Source organism: Oenanthe melanoleuca, chromosome 1A (assembly GCF_029582105.1).
Source record: "Oenanthe melanoleuca isolate GR-GAL-2019-014 chromosome 1A, OMel1.0, whole genome shotgun sequence".
Taxonomy (NCBI): domain Eukaryota; kingdom Metazoa; phylum Chordata; class Aves; order Passeriformes; family Muscicapidae; genus Oenanthe; species Oenanthe melanoleuca.
In genome coordinates this window covers 24,076,401-24,099,052 of record NC_079334.1, presented here as the reverse complement: position 1 = coordinate 24,099,052, position 22,652 = coordinate 24,076,401, and the positions used below count along the sequence as shown (strand labels likewise).

Below are 22,652 nucleotides of genomic sequence, written 5' to 3'. Positions count from 1 at the left end.
AAGCAGGGTGCACTTGAGGGGTTTGTTGATTTGATCTCTTTCTGAAGAGGACAAACTCTTGCATGGATACTGTTTTGTCATATGAAACAGTGCAAACTGTATTTTGCCTTTATTTGCAGATAAGACCTTACTGTGGTGGATAATGCCAGTGAAACACATGTCCAAAGTGTTCTCCTTCATTGTTTCTGTCTTCTCTTCTTTAGCCTTCTCAGGGGTGTCCCTACTGCAAATCATACCCAGCTAGGGCTGGTTCTTTATCAAGGGAAGTACTTGACTGAACAGCACCCAAGAAAAATGGTTGCTATGGCTCTGGTTTGCACTGCTGTCCTACTCAGCAGTGCCCTACAGGCATGCGAGTCTGGGCCAAGGGCAGGGGTCTCTTATTCCAGCTGGGCTGTCGTAGAAAGACTTGGAGTTCTTTCAGCCCTTGGCCATGCAGTGTTATGACCCCGTGAGACAAGGATTTAGGGAAGGCAGTGAGTGAAGCCACCAGATGGTGCCCTAGGTCCTCTCTGCTCTCTTTCCTGTCCCCTGCATGCCCACATGCCCCCGCCAGCTTCCCTGGGAACCCCCAGACCACAGACTCCCCAGGGCTGAACAGCTACAGCCATGCAAGAATATCCCCAGCCATGGCTGTCTTCTGCTCCTGGGGCTAGTAACTCTGACACTCCTCAAAAGTCTGCACCATGGCCCAGGTGCCACCAGCACCTGTGAAGAGATGGGGACAGGACAGGCTTCCCCTCTTTTGCATCCATGACGTCTGGAGCAATTGCTTTGTCAGATACCAGTGTCTTGGCAGAGGACTGCCCCTGCGAGGCACAGGAGAGTGGCTGCTGACACCATCACTGGATCAGAGTAGCATCTGAAAGGCAAAATTAGCCAGATGTTGGCAGGTGCTTGGAATTGCTACCACTTTCTTTCACCATTTGAAAATGGCATCTTATCTTGGGCTTGGGAAAATTTACTGTGTGTCTGTGGTGAAAAAAGTCTTTGCACCATGTACTACTTCTTTACTGCGTAAAAAGTAATGATGAAGGCTCTGATACTGCTCTTTCTGTGTGTTTGGATTCTGTGGTGGTCAAGTTTTGCAATGCACAGTGAACTATCATTAAGACTTTATAAAGAAAAAAGGAGCAGCTTAGAGAACACCAGTGATCTCCAAGAGAAGAGAATAATGTGAATCTTTAGTGTCTTCTCTTGCTTGATTCTCAGGCAACCCAGGCTCCACTTACTGTGAGGGATGAAATGTTTTTCTTAATAATGATTAAGTAGAAATGCAGATTACTATTAGTAACTAGGTCCATCACTGTTAATAACTAGGCCTGTAAACTCCTAGAATGTGTTGCAAGCTGTGAATCTTCAATGTTCACAGCATCTGTGTATCACAGAACTGCCACCAGCAGCTGCCTGGGGACAAAGTGTGATGGTGCTCTGACAATACCAGGCAAGTTCCTGTGGGAAGTGACACAGAGGAGAAGCTACTTCTGAGGGAAGGACTGTTTCAGCAGGAGAGTTTCAGGAGGAAATCTTTCTCACTAGTGGATGAACCTCTCCTAGAGCTCCTCTTTTCCTTCAGCTTTTGAATTATGTGGGTTGTGTTGTATCGCTCTGGGCCACTTGAAGATTTGGATATACAGCTGGTAGGGCCAGGCAGGTCAGCCACCCTTCTTTAAGGAGTTAGAACGTAATTATCCAAATTGGAACAGGGTGAACATGAAAAAGCTAACATATGGGCTTCTTCAAAACGTTATGTCTTTTAATAACCTGTCAGGGCCTCTGGTTTCTATCCCATCTGAAAGATTAATCTGCCTACAATTTTGTGCAATGATATCTGATCACTTCCAGGGGTAATAATTGTATCTAAAATACCTGTGGCACAGGGAGCTTCCCTCCCTTGTGAGAGAATTAGTGCTGTAATGCCCGTAATGGTGCTTTTGGCACTGACATGTACTATTAAAATCAGAGGTTTCAGTAGTTCTTGCAAGGCTCAGTATATCATTTCAGCCTCATGCATGGGAAAAAACGGAGACTCAGGAGCCTCACTGACTTTTCCAAGACTGCAGAGCATCAGAGGTGAAGTTTGGAACAGAATTCAAGTTTCTGTGCTCTTAATTCTATCAGGTTGTTCAGGAAGAAGCCAGTATCTCGATAAGTAAGAGCCGCTGAACTACTTACAGTTTAGGTAAAAAGAAAGTTTCCTCCTGAGTCACCAGCACTGGGTTCTGCAGCACTTTACTTTTCATTTTTGATTTCTCATGCAGCTATCAATCAGACTCACATTTGCCTAGCTGAGGTAGCAAAGCTGCAGAAGAAGTTACTCCTCTCTTTTACAGAGGCATGCACCATTTTGGCAATAAGGAAAGCTCATCAGAACCAAATTACCATAGAAAGTCCGCATACTTATGCCATAATTCCCCAAATAAATGTTTACAGAGGGAATGTGCTGAGTTGTTGTTCATCCAAGCTGTGAAGTCTTTCTGATTGTTGAAGAAGTTCTTGAGCTCATGAAGAGGAAAGCAAATGACTGCAGCTGACTTGCAAAGGCTCTCTCCCCTCCCAGGGAAGGGAGGCAGGGGAGTCCCTCCCGTCACAACAATTAGATGCTGGAGAAGGAGGTGTGAGGTGAAGTGATAATGCTGATAATTATGTGAATGGAAATGCTTGCCATTCTTTTTAGTGTTTAAAGTTTTGAAGTGATGTAATTCCTGCTCAGTTGGCTGTTTATTCAAGCAGTGCAGTGCGATGCTGTGCTGGCACATGGGGGGAGAGGAAGCAAAACTTCATCTTGGCTCCTGCTCTTGGGATTTCTGTACACTTTCAGATTTACTCAGGTAAAGGCAGGATGTGAATCTGAAGTACACAGCTCTTCCAGCATAGCCCTCTGTACAGGCAGGCCCTTTGCTAAGGAATGTGCAGAATGCAGATGGGGGTTCTGAAAGAACCAGTTTAATAGAAGGAATTGTAACTGTTCTCCCCAACAGATTTAAAATCTTGCTGTCCATAAAAGTCAGGTTAGTTATTTTGGGTTCTTGCAGAGCTAAAATGAACAAAGCATCTCTCTTTTCCAGTCATGATAAGTCACTAGATATCAATTCTTAATTGCTTGATTAATCTTGAATTTTCAGAGCTGACAGTGCCTGTCCAAGCACTTAGACAAGATCTATATTTAAAAGAAAGGAGAAAATGCTTTTTTTTCTTATTTTTTCCCTTTTCTTTAAGCATGGTCTGCAAGGTAAGAGCATGAAATTACAGAGATTTGTAACATATGTTGTCCTGAGAAAGACGGACCATTAAGCAGAGTGCAAATAGAACAGTCACAGGTTGGTGATAAGCTAGGAGAGGTGATGAATTAATTTTGGCATATGCTTCAGCAATTCTTTACAAGACTATGTCAAATATTAGTACACATTTTCTGTATATTTGTGTGTTTTAGACCATGTTTTTCATTTACATAAATAAGCAGGAAGGTTTCCTTCATGAAGATCATGACATTTATATGTAGAGAAAGAAAATTTAAGGTTAACACTTATGGGGGACTACATCTTTTTGTGCTTTATGTATGGATGAACTGGTAATGATCACTGCACATGCCTCCCTAAAGGGTGGTGTTAAAAAATGTAGACCAAATTAAAAAAAAACCAAACATTCAGACTCCCGGTACAGCATTTTTAAAATTGTTTGGGCTTTTTTTTTTTTCCCCCCTCATTTTTCTTCCCCCCAGCAATGAGTGTGTGGCACATCTGGGCTGAGCAGCAACAGGGTGTATCAGCCCTTGCTTTGAAGCAACACATTATACTGTCAGGTGTCCTTTTCATTGTGATGTAAAGGTGTTATGGGTGAAAGCTTTCCTATGTTACATCTTATCTCGGTATCACCCCTCTAATTATGGAATATTAAAGATTTTTTTCATTCTAATGAACTGCCATATCTGCCACAGATGTCGGAAGAGGTTAGTGCTGTCCAAGACATCTACTCAAAGGTCTGTGTAATCCAAATGAATGTGTATTAAAACATCACTGCTGTTTTTTCCAGATGGTGAGCCAGTGATATTTCAAGGAAATCATAGTGATAAAAGGGAAAAATTCTGACAGTAGACCTCCCCTCCAGCTCCTCTGAATACAAGACTTCATCTATGGTTACCTACGTGGTTATTTTGGTCTACAAGTGCCTCCAGTAATGGTGTAGAGAAGGGAGATTTCCACCTGGGCTCAGACCTATTGCTCTGCAGGTGTCCCAGTCAGTGAACAGTTAAATGATCCTAAAGGCATATTGTCCTTTTGTAATCTTTTCCTGCACTCAAGGTTTCTTTAGTGGTTTCTTGTGTGCTTTGTTCCATAGTCTTGTGTGAATCAGGTGATGTGAGCCTCCTGTGGGATGCTGTCTTGCAGTCTTGTAGATTAATGTTTCCTTTACTTAATTTACTTTATATTTATACCATTTATACTCAGTCAGACAACCCTAAACAGTCTTTGTCATTCCCTGGTGCATCTGCGCCCCTGAAGTTCTCATCTGCAATTCCCGTGATGCTCTTCACAGTTGTTATTTGGCCAACCTACATGTGCTGTAATCCCTTCCAGCTTTTTATGTTTCTCCTTTTTTATTTCCCTCCAAGTTGTTGACATCTAGCTAGCACCGGGTTGTCCAGAACTAAACATGTCTTCGAACTGCAGTCTCACTGCTATATTAAAAAATGGGACTGTTGCCTGTATCTCTGAGAAGAGGTCTCTACCTTTACAACCCCAAATTAAATTAACTGCATGATTTTTGCTGCCATATCACATTTCAAAAACATATTAAATCTGCTGTCTGCTGTCTCCCCAGGGTCTTCTGGCATTTCTGCTTTCAGTGCTTGAGCACAGATGACTCCTCTCTTCACCTCAGTTTCTGTCTTTCAGTAGCTCATATGTTGTACCTACTGCCTTTGTAGACACGTGGGATCATTCAGGGTTCCTCTTTGAGGAACAGCAGTGTGATTCCTTGCACATAAGTAAATTCCCTCTATTTTTTCAGCATGAAATAGTCTGTCTCCACCATTTCCCTTCCAAGCTGTCCTATGATAAACTGGCTCAGTGCAATTAAAAGGCACGTTACTCTTTTTGGTTTCCAGATTTTCCTATTTATAGCTGTATAGAGCGCTGGCCTGTATTTTAATAATCTGCCACAATCTGTTTGAACGTCGCATACTGAGGATCACAGGTTGAAACTCTTTTTCTAGAGAAAGGAAAATGCTTTTCTTTCCTTAGGATGTTTCTGTCCCAAATGTCAAGAATATGGATTAGCTTTTCTTTGGTGGGGAATGACATAGTAAAATGTTGCTTTGTGTGGGGGACTGTTTCTATGGGTGGTGCAACACTCTGAAATTAGCTTCCTTGGGAAATAAGGTCTATCTATCACATAAACTGCCATTGTCCTCATTTTCTATGGTGTAAACACAGAGCAACATGAATAGAGGAAAGGGGTTGAAACCATCACAAAACAAAAACTTTGCTTCATGCATAATTTTCTTCCTGGGGAGAAAAAAAAAAAAAAGAAAACCAAACCCTTCCTATGACAGATGGTAGTCAGATCAGCTAATGCAGTCCTAGAAGGTACTTGGATATTATATTTATGAAAACAGTGTAAGAACTGATACAGAAGGGAATACATTTTATCATATTCTACTTCATAGATAAGAGAATATGGAAGAATCGGCTAAGGCAAGACATTAAAATGGTATTTTAGCCATGATGGTCTAAAGATCCTAGGGAAGCAAGGTTTGTGGTGAAAGGTAATATCTTGTATTAGATAGAGCTGATAGAGCTAGAAAAAGCAAACAAGCTATTGGGCTCAGGGTCTTTTTATCAGATCTGACAGAAAGCAGCAATATTCAAGCTAACTACAGGTTAGATGCAATTGCTCTTAGTTTAATCTAATTATATTAATCAATTGGACCACTTGAGAAAAAAAAAAAAAAAAAAAGAGCACCTATGAAGTGGAAAGGGGTGTAAACAGCAGTGAGTGACAGGCTGCTGGTTTTCTCATGGACCTCTAGCAAAAAAGGGCTGTTTGTGCTGGTGACAAAGGAGAGGTCAGCAGGGAGGCTGTAACAGGCTAGGCAGGCAGCATCTCCCTTAAATCCACAGCTTTAGTATTGAGGGATTATAAGTTTTAATGCCAAGCTTTAGCTTTTGGGAAGGTTTTGGTCTCCTTTGGGGTAAGGATTGAGGCGTTCATGTTGTTGCTGTCTGACAAATACTCTCCTAATGTCCTTTGCTGGCTGACTGTATGTGCTTGTTGTAAGACAGCAATTATTTAGTTTCATTCACATGATTTCTGTGGGGGTATCTCATGGGCTGGATGCAGTGATGAACTGTAGATATTTGGGACAAGTACATGCAGGAACAAGGAATTTTGGCAGATTTGCTATGGGAGGAAGGGCATTGATTATGCTGTCTGTGGAGTGGTACTGACGTATTTCATATTTGATGCTCTGGTGGTATCTGGTTCTATTTCTTATGTTTGCATCTGTGGATTTGTAATGAGTTGCAAAAGGGAGAGCCTGAAGGTTAGGAGGAGAGACATGGGGGAAAAACATCTTTTCAGAGCCTGTAGTTTAAGAGATTATTTTATATGTGAATTTTGTGTGGAATATTATCATCAGCAGGAGCACATGGTTGCAGGGGAGAATGCTACAGCAGAGACTAAAATAAAAAGCAGAAAAATAGATTGGCAGAAAGCTAATGTGGTTAGAGACTTTGCCAGTCCCCGTTAATTTTGGTAGCATTAGACAAACACCAAATAAACCTTGATTCCTTGAAAAATTATTTTCCAAAATTGTTGTTGTTGCTGCCATATCCTTAGTGTAGTAAATTTGTATCTATTTTATGGATGAGTGACCTTTGTGTATAAAGCAGATCACTGGTATTCCTCTCGGACGGAGCAGGTGTAACAGTATCTGCAGGACTGGCTGAATCTCACAGCCTTTTGTTGTGTTGTGAATGGCTGCTGATCTTATTGCATCTGGTTTATAGAGCAAGTTTGATGGTCTGTAGGTTCTCGTGTATGTGCTGGCTTGTGGGGTGCCATTTTCAATGCCAGCTGGGGTGTCTAGGAAGCTGATGCCTGTGGAAGAGCAATCTTGAGACGGCAGGGAAGCTGCTCATTGAATTGGTGGTTGCATTTGATGAGGAAATCTGAGATTTTCTGAGCTGTCTGCATTTTTTATATAAATGTCACATGGGTTTCCTCTACAAGGCCTGGCTTGGTGGTGGTGTTTTTCAGTCTTGGATTGTGAAGAAAAATGGCATATTGGGGTTATAAAGACCTGCAGGAAGGTAATCTCTCTCTGCCCCCTACTTAGAGTTTGGCAAACAAAAGGAGATGACTAAATGGTCTCTGAAGAAGAAAGCTGGATGCTTGCTGCATGATGGAGCAGACACAAAAATTTCAAATGGTCCAAAACCAAAAATACTGAATGCATTAAAAAAATATATATATATATCCTTTTGGAGCTGTTAAATATGAAGACCGCAGCTATTGGGAAATGCCTGACCACAGGATCACGGTCATGGTCATGGGGGGAATCTTCTGGGGCAGCATCGTGTTTTCTGTGCTAGGGTTAGTCTGTTCAGCACTCTCAAAGGCAGGATGCTGATCTGATCCAGTACTGCTATTTCTCAGATCTCTTCTCGAGAAAAGGAGGGGGTTTCCTCTCTTCCATTGCGAGCCCCAACTAGAAAGCACATAATTACTCTTTTATTTACTTTCCTGACAGCTGCGGCAGGCCCGGGCCTGTGCATCGGGGCCCCAGCCTCAGGAGGGGAGCAAACCCCTGCTCGCTCGGGGCTCCGTGTCACCAGAGCGGGGCCCTGGAGCGGCAGCACGGCCCGCAGGGCAGCGCCTCCCGCTGCAGGCAGGCAGCGCTCCGCTGCCGGAGCCCGGCGAGCCCAGCCCCGCCGCCGAGCCCGCCCCGCCGCCGGCTCCTCCTCCCGGCCGCCGCCAGCCGCCAGTCGGGCCTGAGACCCGCGCCCGGCTGCGGGGCCTGCGCCGAGCGCCGGCGGAGGGCGGCGAGCAGCGAGGAGGGGCGGCGGGGAGCGAGCCCGCCGCGTCACATGAGCTGACAGGAGCCGCTCCGTGCCCCTTCCCCTCCGCGCAACAAAGACAGGGAGCTCCTGTGCCCGCCGCGGGACGGGACGGGGCGGGGCGGGGCGGGACGGGGCTGCCATGGGACCCTGAGGGCCGCCGGCCCGCTCAGGTAAGCGGCAGCGGGGTGTGTGTGTGAGTGCGAGTGCGAGTGCGTGTGGGACCCTGGCGTGTGCTGAGGGTGTTATTTGCTTTCCACACCCTCCTTCCCTCGGGTCCCTCCGCCGCCTTCCCGCCTGTGGAAGATTCCCCCCACCCCCGAGCGTGGGGGTCTGTCCGTCTCGTTAGTCTTCCAGTTCCTTCATGTTATTTCATTTTTTTTACGGCAGACAAAGAGTTAAAACCGTGGGGGTTTGTGCGTTGCCACCCCCCCTCCTTCCCCTCCCCTTCCCCATCTCCCTCCCCTCCCCCCTTTATGGACCTCCACGTCGTGACTCTTCTGGCTGTTCAGGATAATATTAAGGCGCTCTTTATTTTTGTTAAAGCGTTGTCCTGCTGACGAGCGTCCTTTCGCAGTTCCTGGTGGGGTGGCGGGCAGCCCCCGGGACTCGCCCGCCGGGACAGCGGCGGGGAGTTGTTGACAGCGGCGGGCGCGCACGTGTGCCCCGCGCTCCTCGGGCCGCCAGGCTCGGGGCTGGAAACTCCCGCCGGGAAAAACACCCCAGCAAGGTGGCGGCTGGAGCCCCTGCTTGCTTGAGAAGCCTCCTGCCCGGGTTGTGGAGCTAGAAGGGGTCCCGGGGGCACAGAAGTTTGTGGGTGGGGGAAGGCGGTCCTGGGGATGTTTGCTGGGAGCTGGCACGGGTGATGGGAATGAGGAACTGTGAACAGCCTGGGCAGGATGCTTGGTGCCTCTATTGTGTGTATGGTTCAGTGTGATGCTGCTTATCAATGTGGGGGTTTTTAGTTTAGTTTTGGTTGTTTAAGTATTTTTTGGTTGTTGTGTTTTTTTTGTTGTTGTTGTTTAAATTTTATTTTTGGCTTGTGACCCAGTATGCTGTGATATGAAAATAATCTCTCCTGGGCATGGTTAGCATCTTCCTTCATATGCCAGTTGGACAGTGGCTTGAGTTTTAACGAAGGCGCCCCTAAACCCTGGCTCTGTCCAGCTGGGAGTGTCCCTGGGAAGGAGCCTTCCTCTGCGTGGTGATCTTGTGTCGTTGGAGAAGAAAATGCAGTTCCTTTTCAAAGGGAGATGCTTGGCCAGCCTTTATAATTGTGTTAAATCTCTTCGAGTCAAAATTAAACATAATAAACTACGAGGTGAGGAGAAACAAGCCACCTGCTGCCCTCTACATGCCAGGTGCCTGTGAGGGCAGAAACAGTTTCTGGCAAAGCCATTTGTGTTTGGGTGGTGTTGCAGGACTCTTGTTCAAGCAGTAGGAAGCTGTTGGCATGCCAGGGAAGGTGCTGGGCAGTGAGGAAGCCACCTTCCAGTGCAGCTGATGTGTCCTGAGGTGTTTCACAGCTCCTGTCACTGCAGGATTTGGAAAGAAATGGGGTGCATGAGCAAAGAAGTTGGGCAGATACTGCTGTTAGCCTTGACTGTTCAGAAACTATGAATTAGCCAACATGTGCTGCCCTCACCCCAGCATTTTTAAGGAATTGGTGTCCTTCAGGGTGAACCAGATTTGCAAGTTTATGTCTATCTTGGACCTGGAGTTTATTTTTAATAGAAGCCAAACATCTTAAGCAGTGTGACTTCAGTTAAAGCAGCAAATGTTCCAAAAGTGGGCAAAACTGTGAAAACAGGGAATACTGATTTTAATTGTGCATTTTTCCACAACTCCTTCTTTTCCCAAGATTTCTGTCCCAACTCTCTTCACTTTGCAGGTGTTTCTTGGTCATGGTGGAAAACAGAAGGTAATTTGTCAATAGCCAGCTCAAGTTGTGCTGCTGAGGGCTGAGTGTGACTGGTTTTTAATGTAACCAACTAGCTGTGTCACAAGGGTCTGATCTGAGACCCAGAGAGTTTGTTTCTTGTGGGTTATTAATTGCTGTGGAAGACCAAATGATTGTGACTGACAGCTTGTGTCTTCATGGAATAGGAGAAAAGGTTGGCTTTTTCTCTAGAGTGGATGGGAGGTTTGAAGTGAAAGTTAGTTCATCTGTCCCTTCCCTTTAAAAGAATGTACAGCACATTTTTGAAACTGAGTCATCAGGTACAATTTATTTCAAGTATTTTAAGCTGTTAGGGATTCGATGCACTTTGGCCACATTCTCACTGGAAATTGTTAGACAGTCTTGCTCAGATTTGCCCTGGCTGGGCTCAGAAAGGTGATGAGGGAGTTTCCTTGCTGCAGCCCTTTTAGATCTGAGCAGAGCAGAAGTATCTTAGAAGGGGTGGAATATTTTGATGTCTGGTGCTCCAGACAAACTGGAAAGGGAGTGTGCAAGGCTGTTGTCCACCACCCAAGCATGGATGTACTATCAGCCTCCCACTGATAAACCAGAGTTACTTTTTGTTTCTCTCTGAGCTGTGCTTCCTGAGAGGTGTAGCACAGGATTGGGCACATGGTGTGTGGAGGGCAAATTCCCTCCAAAGTCACTTTGTCATGGAAGCCATAAGAAGGATGCACAGATTCAGGAATGATTATTAGTGTCTGATGATCTGACCAGGATTGTGTGATGACAGTGAGTAATAGATAAAACGTTTTCTGTCCCATAAACTTGGTTCTAGCTTCAGGGTAACCTGCAAGGCTTTTAAAAATGTCTGGATTTGGTGACTTTCTGATAGCTGCAAATAGGTGCAAGCCTTAATTGCTTGAAACAAGTCCTTAAAAATAAGAACAGACACAGATGCAGGCAATAGGTAGGCAAGTGAGAGAAGAGCTAATTGGTATTTTTTGGTGTATTTTTCAAATCATGTTTAATCCTGCATATATGATTCTGTGGGTGACCCAGCAGCTCCAGCAGTTTATTCATTTATTTAAAATGGCTTTGTAGTTCACCTTGAAAACTGCTTCCTGCCATATGGTTATATTATTTCCCTATGCCACATTTTTTGCTAATTATCAAGACCATTTGCTTTAAAATAGGTGTTTTTAATTTCACAGCCTTGTCTGCTTCTCCTGCTTGATCCTGCCCTGGAGTCAAGAGGCTGTGTCTGTTCATTCTCCATGGCAACAGGCTGTGATTTACTTATTTCAATTTAATTAAAAAGCAGATATCAAATTCTAGGCATTTTATATGTTTCTTATATTAGAAAAATATCAGTGGATCAGTCTCCACAACGGTTCTACCAGTCTCAAAAGTAAAATTCTCAACCTAAGCCACTGGTTCCTTTCTGAGTCTACCCCTTTGGAGGAGTTTAGGAGAGGGGGGAGTACTGTAGCCTGTCCTCAGGTGAAGGAATTTGTATGCAGGCTAGAAATGAAGGCCTAAGTCCTAAATTAGTTTTTCAAGCTCTGTGATTGTACAAATACTAGTTTGTGTTAGTCAGGGATAAGGAAACATGGGCAGTGACAGGCAGCTGCTGGCTGAAGACGGGATTAGGGTCAAGAAAGGACCTTGGTGGTGGATGGAGGAGCACGGTGAATTTACTAACCTACAGGTGCTAGGTCTGGTAGAAAGTGGATGGAGTGGAAGAAGTGTAATTAACTGCCAGAATTAACACTCCTTTTTGCTTTCAATACCAATACACCAATTCCTAATAGGATTATTTTCCCCTGAAGGGCCTGTTGAGATGACTCAGCCTTTGGAGTACCTGCATGCCAGTGGTGGTTGCTTCCTAGGAGAAGCTGTGCCTGCTGAGTTGTATAACTAGACTCAGGTGCTATTTCTGAGCTCTGATAATGTGTGGAAGAAGACAAGTTGGCTGTGCATTTTTATTAAGCCTTAAGGAGCAGTTATCATCAGAAGAGTGCCTGCACAAAACTGCACCTTTGGATTTTTTTTTTCCCCTTTAGTGTTGCTACTCCCATTGCTTTTTCACAGTCACAGCTGGCAACTATAACAACAGCCACGACTTCTTGCTCCTCCTAGCCCTGCCAGAGCCCATGAGGCTATGTCAGAAAACACGGGGCTCTCTTCTGGCTTGCTTATCTGTATTGATTACAATTATATACAGAGTTTCTAGCTGCAGATTCCTGGTGGCCATGCACCGAGTGGGAAGGGACCCTCTTTGAGTCCGTGAGGTAAAGAGTTAAGCAGTGTTTACTAGGAAAGCAAGTATGTTTGGTCTGTGAGCACCATATCTGAAATCTCATAATGTTGTTCCTAATAATAAATAACTGAATAAACCCAAGCAAAACCTCAGAGCACGCTTTTGTTTGTTACTTTGTTTAAGCAGATACATTCAAAGAATTTGTATCCAACTGGCAACATTCTTAATCCTTTATTACTGATTTTACTGGAGTACAGTCATGATCTGTATTCTTTAAGAGTGCATCTGTTCCTTTTGCTTATCCAGCTTTGAAGTAGACCTTGCTGATATTAATTTCTGTATAGCCTGTAACCTAATCTATAAAATGAAGGGAATACTTCATACAGGCAGCTGTGAAGTTACATTTATTGTCTGTAAATTGCTTCTAGTAATTGAGCAGAGGAGGTGGAGAGAAATAAAGACAGTGGAGTTAATATGGGCTTGGTTTTTTTTTTTTTTTTAATAAAAGAAAAGCATAATTTTTGTTCATCTGATGATGTAGAAACTAATGGGAAAAGAAAAATGCACCCTGAAACTAACTGTTAAGTTTGTAATGAGAACAGACATTTCTTTAACATAGTGATGAAGGCAGCCATCTTGTTTGATAATAACAGAGTCCTGTTTAGAAATAGGGAAGATTATTATTGGAAATCCTGCAGTGCCTCTTATATTTCTGTCTAGTTTTGGTCTGCTCAGTTTCAGTGTTGTTTTTTTATCTGCAGGGCTGCCTTCATAAATGCTGCTGGTATGGACACCTTAATAATGGGTAAAAGTTCCTGTTTTAAGATAATTAGCATACACCTCTATTGCAGGCTTTTCAGCTGGGCCACTTGTTTTGTGCTGACCACTATCCTTGTTGGATGAAACTGCACTTCCGTGTGGGTTAGGATGGATTTTCTTGCTGTGGCTGACTCAATCTCACCACTTGCTCTTCCTAAGAGGGGTGATCATGCCTTGCTCCTGGCTCTGTGGCCATATTCCTTGCCTTATGGATACAACTTGTTCAGCTTTCAGAAAGCTGACTCGCCCAAAACCATAAAATAGTGAGTTGTTTTCTCCTGGGACAGAAAGCTGAACCTGTTCACCAGGTTCAGGCTCAGAGCTGCCGCTAAGGAGGGGCGAGATTTGTTTTGCCAGCAGTGAAAGGCAAGGAATGAAAGAAAGGTGCAAATGGCCCCCCCCCACACTTTTTTTGGCAGCAGTGACCTATTAGCCTGGTTCAGTTGTAATGTGAAGCCTCGCCCTCAGCTTTCATTTTCAGATCCCTCCCTTCCCCCCTGCACCTCTTCTGTTCCTCAGATATACCCCTGTGCCTCCAGATGCCAACTTCATTCCCAAGCTGTTTTTTCAAAAGGGGGAGAAAAGGGAAAAGTTGAGTTTCACTGCCCCTACAATTGGAGATATACTCTAATTCCTGAGAGCCCATTGCTGTGAGCATAAGAATTATAATTATTATTTGGCTCATGAATTATTATTAACGGGCTCAAAAAATAGTAGCTGTAATCATTCTTTATGAGAGGGCAAAATGAAAACTGCCTGGTGGGATAGCTGTAGGCCAAGTTTGTAAAAGAGCTTCCCCAAAGCTGGTGATGGCAGCTGTTTGCACCAGGACCCTGGAGCTGGTGGGACCAGGTGGTCTGGGGTAAATGACAAGGAGAGGAAATGTCCAGAGAATTTTCTGTATGCCGTGCTGGAGCTGGGTACCACAACACAGGAGGAAGTCTCTCCTTTTCTGAACTGTGGCTTGCAGCTGTTCCGGGTGCTACTGCCTAGTTTTCAGACACTAGCAGAAATTGGGAAGGCCTCATGGGACATTGCTGTGGTATTGTAGAATGGTGCCATCATGCTCCAGGGATGTGATTGAAGCCTGGAGTGAGATGAAGCTCAGGCTCCATGGGAACTGACCAAGGCAAACTTTGCTTCTGCTGATTGCTAGGGATGGTATTTCTGCCTCAGCTGCCACTGATGTTTGGGTGTATCTGCATTAGCCCATGCTGGCTGCAGGGAGAGTGTGTGTCCAACGAGACACGGGCCCCGGCATCTGCTTACAGGGGCATGGTGCAGGTTGGACTGTGCATTTAGAGATGAGATGGAGGCATCTGTTGGCCTACAGCAATTGCCTTATGGCTAAAGGAGCAGAAGCAGTGCCTGTGTGGTGAATTTTGTACAGCATGAAGGTGGAGATGATGTCAGTGAGGAGCAGTGTGCCAGAGGCAGCAGGATGCAGTGAGCCTGTGCATGTGTGGACTGACCCAGCAGCTGTACTTGTAATGTACAGCTCGGCAGGAGGGGCAGGTTGCAGTTGGTGTGGTGCACAAATTAGAAATGTTTGTGCAGCCATTTTCAAATAAGGAAAGTCATAGGGAGGAATGAGGGAATTCGCTCCAGCTTTGAGAATTAGAGATTCATTTCATGCTGTACTGTAGTTGGGTTGGGTTTTTGAAGCATTTAAACCTAAATTCTTTTCATTGGTAGCTGAAGACATGGCAAAAGAAAGGTTATTGTGGGGTTCTGTAGCGTTGCATGGTAAGATTATACACTGGGTGGCTGTTACAGTGGGTTTGTGTTCCAAGGATGGAGTGAATAAAGCAAAGAATCAGTGCATTGATATTAAATAATGATGCCACTGGATATGGTGAGTACAAAGTGCCTTTGTTTTCAAGGCTATGTTTGGGTTTTTTTTTAAACTGACACATTTATAAGCCAGCTGCAATATTTTTTTAAAAGACACATTTGTTAGAGTGGGAGAAATATAGAAAATGCTGGAAGTAATCTCATTGAGAGGTATGGTTTTTTTCCATTCCTTTGCACATGCATGCAGCCTCTGGGGAAGATGTTAGTGAAGGAGCTTGGATAATCGGGGTCTTCTCTGGAGCTGCCATTGTTCTGATTGATGTAGTGGGTATTAGCTGGGGAATGTGTACAGATGCATGGGCTGATGGGCTGTCTGGGGTTTCATCTCTGCAGTCTCCCTTTTTTTCACTCCTCCTGGGTAGAGATATGTATCCTGGCAGATTTGTCTTCCACCTACATCTCTTTCTCTTCTCATGTAAATACTTGCTGGTTTGTTGTTTTTGGGTTTCTGGTGGGGGTTTTTTTGTGTTTTGTTTTTTTTTTTTTTTTTTTCTGGTTGCTATTTTTTTCTTCTTCTGGCAAATCTATTATGCTTGTAATGGGTGACTACTCTTCTCATGGTGATGGGTGTTTCTGTAAGCCAGGCTCTTCCTGGATAATTTTGCTGAATTTTCATGCAATCTGCCCTGTCTGAGGGTAGCTTATCTGCTCTTGTGATGGCTGCTCTAGTAAAGATCCAGGTATTGTAGCTGACTCCAGCAATGCTCCAGCTGCCCTTTGGAGTGCAAAGGAATGAATGCAGTAAAAAAAGAAGCATTTGGGGTCCTGTTTGTCCTCAGACCTGAAATGCTGAGAGCACTTTGGAGTTCCCATGTGGGACTGTAGTAATTAAATAGTACTAGAGGGGGAGGGAGTAGGAGAGCATGTGATGGTCATTTCAGATAGATTAACAAAGAGGGGCTATTACAGTGCCAGCAGAAGACATCCTAATCTGGAGGTTCCTAGCCAGCAAATATTTTGAAAAACTATTCCAGAGAGTAAGAGGTAAGCCTGAGAGCTCTGTGCTATAATTAATTGCCAAGATACCACTGGAGGAGCAGTTTGAAGAAGGGAACTCATATGGGAGCCGGGTGTGGTGTAGAGGGGGAAATGGGAATTTCCTGACTTTTGTTTGCAAAGATCAAGCATAGAAGAAATTTTAGGCAGAATAGTGCAAAAAAGGACTAAAATGAATAGATAATTCTATTTTATTTTCTTTTGCGCTGCATGCTCCTGGCTAGTGTTACTTGAACATCAATTGAAGCAGTACAGAGCATGCTTGGGAACTGGAGACATTAAGCAGAAAGAGAGAGCGAATCTGATTAGCTTTGCTTTTCGAGCATTAAGCAGAAAGACGGGCTGAAATGTGATTGCAAACAGATAATAGCAGCAGGCTCCTGAGGCACCACCACAACCCAGCATATGGGGTGATGGATCTAACCATGCCATAGAACTGTTTCTTGTAATAGAAGCTGCTTGTTTTTATGTTGCGGTTGCTGTTGTACTTTCTAATTATCCTATTCATCGCTGTCTGCCATTTTGAGCCTGGCCACGTGGGATGGCTCAGCCCCCTGGAATGTGTGCCCTGTGGAGCACTTCTGCCCTGAATAGTAACAGGAGCTCTGGTAGCCAAAGGGTGAGAGGGGTGATGTGCCAAGGCTCAAGAGTCCTAGCTATTTTCCCCCTTATTTCCAAGAATAAGGGAAATAACAGCTGCTGCTTTTGCCATGATGGAAAAGATGAGTGCTGATGTTGTGTGTGAATCCCTTAACTTCCCTCTGAATGTCCAGGTATTGGGGCTTGTTGGGAAGAAGTTTCTAGTGACGTGAAAAAAGGGGCATCTATCAGTTCTACTTGCAATTAATAAATAGAAGCTGGCCTTGCTGCATCACTTGCTGCAGTCACTTTTTTGGCACAGTAGCAGAGATCCTGGAGCCACTTCCAGTCTGGGGCCTCTCTTCCACACAAAGCAAACGCTGCAGAGAAAGCAGCCAGAGGCCAGGCTAGGGCAAGCTGGAATTGGAGCTGCTGATAGAGCATCCAACACCCGTGCATGCTGCTTGGGGTGTTTTTGTGTTGTGATGATCCTTTCTCCAAAACTTCCTGCTTTCCCTTCTTTCCATTAATGGAAAGTCTGAAAAACCATTTCCAAAGCTGGTATGGATCAGAGGAATGTAGATAGAATGGGAAGAGCAGACCTCTCCTTAAAATGTCCTAACAAAGCACAGGAACCAGAAGCTCACATGTGTATGTGTATATATGTATTTTAAAGCTAGAAGGGGTGGGTCAGACTAGTGTTTCTGTGACCTTTTCTCAACTGTGGCTTGCCTTTCCTGCGTGCTGCCTCTCCTTGCCTGTCAGGGGACTTCCACTTCCTTCCTGCTGACCTGCAGGGCTGCAGGCAGCCTCCCTACCCTTGTGGCAGCTCCCAGCTCTGGCTCTGAGCCCAAGCTAATAATCCTGACATATTTTACTGCCTTGTGCTCTGCTCCGTGCCTTGCTGTAGGGGAGACGGCACACGAGGTTGTGGTTTGCATGACTTTAAGCACTGCACTGGCCCTGGGGAAACCCAAACCTCGTAATAAGCACCGGCTGAGCCTCTGGTAGAGCCTGGCTTTGCTCAGTGAGGCCTCTTGCCTCCCTGCTTGCAGGTGACCAGCTGGCACAGATGTCATCCAAACACACCTTCCAATTGGCTCTGACTGTCCGGATGACTGCCAGCGGTGTGGGGTTCGGGTGGAAGTAGGAGGTGTTGATTGCCAGGAAAGGAAAAAATTCATCAGGTACCAGAGAAGGGTAATGAAGATCTCATCTCACCACTCTCCCCACGCATCAAAGCACTCAGAAAAAAAAAAATAGAGCGCTCATCTTTGACCCCCATTAAAGACTGGCTTGGTCTGTGTAAGAGTTTTATGAGTCTGTTGATGCTCCCACAGAGTTTAATTATTTAGAGCATGAGGTGGAGGTTTGTGCTTTCACTGCTGATGGTGCAGGGTTCAGGCCCTCCTGGCGGGCGGGGGGTTGGTTACAAAGGCAGGCTGGCTGGGAATGCAGCCTGGCTCTGAGGAGCCTAAGGGAGGCACGAGCTGCAGCTGTGTGGTCCTTGTCAAGGCTGGGCAAAGCAGCGTATCCTTCTCATTGTGTGAGCTCTATGTGATGTCTCATGTGGAATTCCAGGTCTGTGTCCTTATCATCAGGGCACTTAATGGTCTGGACCTGACATACCTTAAGTGACTACCTGAAGCTGTTGGGTGGGCAGATCCTGCTTGTTGTTTAACCCCCCAGTCTGTGCTAGAGGCTTTAGGGACTGGTGTGAGACTTTAGCAGCAATATCTGATTTATCAGCCCGGGGCTACAAGCCTTCCTTGTTCCCTGTAGTAGCAAGCCTTTGCCTGCCTCTTTTCTGTGACCACCCGCCTCCTGTTCCCCCCAGATTCTGCTCTACATTCTAGCAACCAGTTTTCCTACTGTAAAGTCCCATCTTCAATCTCCTGCTTCCTTCTCTTTGCAGTACATCAACCTGTTCTTGCCTTTTCTACTTCTCACCCAGCACTCCTTAGACTTGGGAATACAGAACAGATATAAAGAACAGCCAAGGGTGTCCAAAGACTTTTGTGCAGCTCATATTCCCAAACAGGCTCCCAACCATGAGAATTTTCCTGATGTCCTGCTGCCCATGCAGCCAGGTTTCCACTTCTAGTGGGAAGGTACCAGACCAGGTTCGGTTGAATGGGATGTGGGCAGGTCTGATGTGTTGACTGGCCAGCTGGAAGGGTCAGATGCTCACCTTCTGGCAGCTTCTGGAATGGGTAAAGTCCTTTAGAATTGTGCCACCTCTTATGCTTGCAGTTCGTATCAGTGCTGAAATGAAACAGCAGTGACTGTTTGTTGCAAGACTGTACTTGGAGGCTTATTTCGGAGCAAAATTAGTTAGTGGATCTGGTTTTGGCTGATAGCCAAATAAATTTATGGGCAGACTGGGAAGCCTTAGTTGATGTGGAAGGTTCACACAACATTGCTCGTACCATACAATATCAGTTTGATATATCAGTATATATCAGTATCAGTATATCAATATCAGTGTGTATACTGAGAATGCCTATCACAGCAGACACCAAGCCAGTGGGTCACCTGGTGCTGCTGCTGAAGGCTGAGCTCACTGTGTGTGCTGGGGCCCACTGCTGTGCTCTGCTGCCATTTCTTACCCCTGAGCCCAGGGACACTTGAACCTTCTTCTCACATCTGTTCTCCCGCTGTCTTCTCAAACGTGCTGATCTCCTGTTTTCTGCTCTAGCAAGGGCCTGTGCAGGCTCTTGGTTGCATGCCAATGGGCTTTTCATGCTGTCCCTATTTACCCTGGTTTATCTCTTCCCACTCCTTTCCTTCTTTCTATTTAATTTCCTTTGGTATGGGACTAATGTTCCAGGTTGTATTGAGACACTGGGTTGAGCTGAGATGGCAGAAGGAGGGTGAAAGGCAAAAAGGGGCTTATGCTGCTATATGTGAATTTCTGTCATGATCTCAGTCTTGAATCTGTTGATTACTGTGGATCTAGCTAGAAAAACATGAGGTGCTCTGTGTCCTGTATCCATATTCTACTCTGTTTTTCTGTTGTTTTTTTTTTTCCTGAAAATTAATAGGATTCTACCCATTGATGATTAAAACAACGCCTGGAGTTTTGGAATGGATCAGATGCGTCAATCAGATGTTACCACATTGCACCCAAAGAGAGGAATGCCATCCAGCTGGGGGTAGGGTCTGCTTTTTCTTTGTCCCCATCACTGTCTAGAGTTACTGGAAACCATTTGGATTTTTAAATATGAGAACATTTAATAGAAAGTACTAGTTTAAAAATTAATTGCTTCATTGTGTGAAAACATGGCTGCTTTTTTTTTTTTTTTTTTTTTTTTGTTGGTATGGAGCAAGGTTGTGCCTCTTTATATTCAAAATGTTATTAATAATGTTGAGGCTTTGCAGGCTTTGGTAAAGAAAACATTTCAGTAACTACTTCAGTTATTTTGGGAGGGAAATTTAGTGTTTTAAAATGAAAAGTAAATCTATTCTCATTGCTTAGAAAGGTGAAAATAATTTAACTTTTTTCAGAAATTACAAAGTTCACGTCATTTATCCTGGTTCTTGAAATTAATGTAAACCAGACTAATATCCCTGCATAAACTGCTCCCCTTGCAACAGAGGAGAGGAGATGAATATGTCAGTAGGAAGCTGCATTTGTGTGTGTGTGTACTGCCTGTGATCACGTGGCTACTGTGGCAGCAGGTACTGCATGAGACCTGAATGAAATCAAAGCTTGGTGGGAATGTGAATCTGGAGCCTTGCAGGGGTGTGAAGCACAGGTTGCAATCCAAGAAACAAACTGAAGTGACTTTTTGGCTCCCTTCCAATTGGTAGAGCATGGTTCCCTATTATCTTCTCACTGGTATGCCACTTGGCTGTTCCAGCAGAGAGGCTGCAGAACACTTACCTGGCTCTCAGAAGTGGGATGGACTTTGCAGGTCAGGCATGAGAAGATCTGTGTGTTGAGATTTGTGTCCGAAAATAATGCTGTTCCACTGTTGCTCCCTTGAAATCTGAAGCCTCTTATGCTTCACATCAATTTCCTGTTCTTGTTAAAATTGCTTTTGCTTTAAAAATGAAGTGTCTTAAAGCTGAGGGGTTTGACAGAGTGTGATGTAGAGTGATTCTTTTCTCCTCTGTAAGTTTCCTGAATGAATGATTTTGTAGTAAAGTAGTATTTCCCTGCAGAGCCTGCCTCTGTTAAATCTTTAGTCTGTTACAGCAACAGTGAGACTACTAGTGCAATGTTAATAATTCATGTGCGTTCCTCATTTTGGACCTTTGTCACTCATTTCAGCCTTGGCAGGCTGGAAGAGATGAGAAAAGTATGTATAAGTTTTGCTGCTCTTCCCTCTGCATGTGTTCTCCAGGTAGGCAGAGTATTTGGGTCTTCAGAGCATGTCTGTCTGGAACCTTTTAGCAGTGCTGAATTCACAGAAGTAATACCAGAAAATAGCATAATGGTGTTTCATTTCAGTCTTCTCTGCAGAGGATTGTACTGCTTTTGTTGGACAAGTGTGGCTCAGATGTTTGTGAACTTTCCTTGGTTGCAGGAAGTGAGTGGAAGGTGAAATTTTTATGGGCTCCTCCTGTGGGATGAGCCCAGCCAGGGTTTTGCTGCATGTCCATATTCAACCCCAAATGCATCTGTGCTGCTGAAGCTGCATGTAGCTTTCTTCAAAACTGGGCTTCATGCACTTGATTCTCTCCCTTACTCTCCTCTAAAGGGAGGGAAATGGTCAGCTAGTTTGTGTGTTTCCTCAGTAGGTCTTGCTTGAAGGGAGAAGCAGAAGACTGAGCCAAATGAAAATGAGTCTTTGGAAGCAAAGCGGATTAGAGGATGTCACCAAAGAACCCAACTGGTTTAAATACAAAGTGTTGCTGAGTTCTGTTCTGGAGTTTACATTTGCAGGTTTGTGCTTGGCATTAGCAATTACCTGAACCCATTCTAGCTTGGCTGGAGAACAGGTACTTCTTCAAAATGTGTTGGAAGCATGGCAGTGTGTTTCAGGGGGCTTTGGAGGGCCAGTGGTGTACAATGCATGAACTAGTTGAGGTATTTCAGCAAGCCTGTATTTTTACAGGCAGATACTGAACAGTTTGAGTCAGATTGGTCCACTTATTCAGCAAGCAGGTAAGTAGTTTGCAGGAATTTGGAGAGTTAGCTCCCATTTGTTACTCGTGGTCCAAAATGGTTAATTCACCTCAGACAGTGGGAGACCCACAGGTTTTGTACTGCTGGGGGGGATGGATGGATGGATGGATGGATGGATGGATGGATGGAACTGTCGAGGAGAAAAGAATGTTCTGCAAGGAATCTGTATCTTAAGCTTGAAATAGATTTCTAGAATTGTTTTGTGGGAAAACTGATGTTTCTTTAAAATTGGATTACATTGTTTCAAATTTAGTTTTTGACTGTCTTGGCTTGGAAGAAAGTTTGGTGCAAAAATAACTCTGTGTGCAGAAGGATCTGCAGAAAGAGGAATGGATAAGGAGAAACTTGGTCTTGTTGTTTTGTGTTGCACTCGCTAAAAGAACTTTTAATGTGAGAGTGAATTTTCACCATGCTTTGTACCTTTGTATTTCAAACATACTCTTTTAATGGATTTTCTGTTCTGTTAAACCTTCCTAAGAGCTTGTATGTACAGCTTGAAGAAAACAGGATGTAACAGACTTAAGATTTGGTCTTAAATTTTAATACTTAAATTGCATAACTAAGTTGACTACTGTGGGATGTTTATAGTTCAGGAAGAAACTATGATGCCTTGTTGGACTTCAGATGCCTCAGTTGAAGCAATGAGAATTTTTTTCCCTTTTTCTCTTTTTTGGACTGATAAGCCAGGAGCCTTACTCCTGGTTTTGCACTTGTGTGCTTCATCTAGTGTACATCTGCATTTGTAACAAAAAACTGCAAAGCAGCAATAGTTTGTTCTGCAAAAGAGAGGGAATTTGGGGAGCTGAGTTGGAAGATTCTCTTTCTTCTTTTTCCTTTTTTTTTGGCCCCCTCTCCTTCCTCTTTACAAGGAGTTACTTTAAATAGGGAGCTGTTCAGCAGGTTGCAACTAGAATTCTATAATAAGATCTCTGCTCGCTCTCCCTACTTTTTCACATGCAAAGTTGTGGCTGTAATTATATGACAGCTGCCCTCTTGGCTGACACACAGCAGATTGAACTGGGGATCTCCAGAGCTAAAAGTGTGAGC

The 22,652-nt window shown here is 44.4% G+C and overlaps 1 protein-coding gene across 3 annotated transcripts in view; it reads left to right on the top strand.

Annotated features, from left to right (window-relative positions):
* Window positions 1–7,976: 7,976 nt before the first annotated feature.
* The window catches only part of TCF20 (transcription factor 20), a 128,253-nt gene continuing 113,577 nt past the window's right edge, over window positions 7,977–22,652 (top strand). For 2 of the 3 annotated variants that reach the window (XM_056509353.1, XM_056509328.1), the window contains exons 1-2: window positions 7,977–8,233; window positions 19,516–19,626. The gene's annotated coding sequence lies outside the window, so the exon portion shown is untranslated. The remainder of the gene's footprint in view (window positions 8,234–19,515; window positions 19,627–22,652) is intronic. The other variant, XM_056509343.1, reaches the window with a different exon arrangement.